Raw genomic sequence first — 2,500 nt, 5'->3', positions numbered from 1 at the left:
AATGTAGGAATCATAGTTGCAACCAGAAATTCACAAATGGAAACTCACTACGGTAAACTAGATTAACCTTCAGCTTGATTTTTTTTTCTCTCTCAGGCTTTTAGTCATTATCAAGGAAGGGAAGGTAATCTTATGTTTCTTCAAACATTTGTTTGCTTATTAGGTGCTGTTAATCAGAACAGTCAATGCTGTAAAAGTTATTTATAGTGGTTCATCCGTTTTCTAGTAATTATATCATGAATATCATATACGCCTGCATAACTTCTATTTCATTATGAAAATGTTGAATTTTCCCCTTAGAAAACTGGTTGTGAGGAAGAACGTTTTCCCTTGGGAAACTGATCTTTCTGACCTTCATTGTATAAGAAAGAATAAGATTTAAAGCCTATAAATACATCAGTTACTTTTCCTAATTATGTATAAAACTATCAATATGGAAACGTTCGACTAAATATCTGTGTATCTGATTAAGTATTTTATGAGTTTTATTCCTTAGTTAAACGATAGAGAGACATTAATTTAAATTAATAGAGAGAGAGAGAGAGAGAGAGAGAGAGAGAGAGAGAGAGAGAGAGAGAGAGAGAGAGAGAGAGAGAAAGAGAGAGAGAGAGAGAGAGAGAGAGAGAGAGAGAGAGAACTTGGAGTCAAATGGCACTCGAAAGCCAATGTTTGTGAAAAGCGATTATGTTGTGTTTAGCTAGACAAAACAGGCCCAAACGATGCAAACATATCGAGGACAAATCATGACAACATATCGTGTGACTCACTCAACAAAAATGCACGCATGATTCGCCGCCTACAAGGAAGCACGTAACGACACAAAGCAATGTATGACGTTGCCATTACATCAGAAGAGGGGACCAATAAAATACAAGAACAGTCACATGACGTGACGTAATTACAACGCCCTTGTTCTGGACTACTTAAGCCGATGGTGGGATAGAAGAGGTGCGTTCTTTCCTAAAGTAAACTGCAATAGTCGGTTGGTTGTCCCTTCTCCCCCGTCCTGGGGCGAGGCCCCACACCAAGTGCCGAGTTGGCAGGCACTTACTTAACGTCAAGTTAATCCAGAGGAAATGTTCTAAGTGTCCAAATCAGGACGACGATGGGACCAAGTTCCCTTTCTGCCAACAATTTTACTTTTCAACCGGGAGGTATCAGATTATCTACGATGAAGGAGAAATTACCAAGAAGAGTGTCGATGAGTGGACACATAAAGAAGAAACAATCCCCTATTCCCCCACATAAAACTCATGGATATCGCATCCCGAATGCTGAAGTGTGTAGCAGAAGCCTATGGCTGCAGCCTCCAATGTGTTTAAAATTTGATTATCAACATAGAAGATAACTGTAAAAATTGTTGTTCACTAAGTTCACCAGTAAAGTTAAGGAACTAAACGGCATTTTACCTGCACTCACTCTCTTAAGGGTCTAAATATAAATAATTTATTGCACTGATATAAATGACTGATTAACTTATACTAATTGAAAATAATATTGAAGTGATGCTTAATATGGAAATAGATTTTGCACCATAACGCATCACAAAAACAAAGAAAAATATATCCAAAAGATAATAAAGTCTGCAATTCATAACAGTGCAAGCTTTACTACACAATTATGTCATCGAGTCCAAATTAATGTTATTGTTATCATTACCATAAAATTAGCTGTAAAGGCGTATGTTACTAACTTTCGATTTCTGAAGGAGCTTATTATGAAAGCGCGGATTCAGAAGTGATACCCTGTTACAAAAACATGGGTTTTTTTTTTCTTTTTTCTTTTTTTTTATCAAAAGTGCCGCTGAAATTTGGATCATAAACGTAGTTTTCGCTCCCTCTTCTGTTAGCCAGAATTAAACTTCTGTCGCCCACCCAACACCCTCACCACAGAAAGATGGGAGCATGATTTAGAAGCAGAATAAGTTTTGCTGTTTTGGGATAGGATTATATTGATCTCAAGTATCAATGCTGGGCACCCATTTACAAATTTACTCTGATCATGAATCAGATACCAATAAGTGTCATATATTCACTTCTGTTTAGCTCCTATTAGTTATACCTGCACTACTGTGACACGGAATCTCAATAAGCTGTTAACTATTTCCCTTGTTTTATCTGTTGAACTTGTGGATGCAGCGATATTATTTGAGGTTAATTCCAAGTTAGTTACGATCAGTCCACTGTATATTTGACGGAAATCAGAATTGCCTGATATACAGATCTTGAAAAAGTATCGATAGCTTGGGTATTTTTGGGGCTCTCAAGACCGTATCTATCACTGACTTAGAAATGGCCTAAAAATTCAAGTGTTTCTTTGCTAGCCACTTAAACAAAATTAAATCAAAACTAAAGTAAATAGTCTCTTTCTGTGCCCTTCTATTTTCAGAGATTTTTTCTAACCTACATTCAATCGTAGGTTTTTTCCCAATAGGTAATAACAACATCTTTTCGTTGAATCAGTGAGATCTTGACAACCCTGAGGTATTTAGAGCACTCTA

Source organism: Palaemon carinicauda, chromosome 17, assembly GCF_036898095.1.
Source record: "Palaemon carinicauda isolate YSFRI2023 chromosome 17, ASM3689809v2, whole genome shotgun sequence".
Taxonomy (NCBI): Eukaryota; Metazoa; Arthropoda; class Malacostraca; order Decapoda; family Palaemonidae; genus Palaemon; species Palaemon carinicauda.
The sequence above is the reverse complement of the archived record's forward strand: the minus strand, read 5'-3'. Positions refer to the sequence as shown.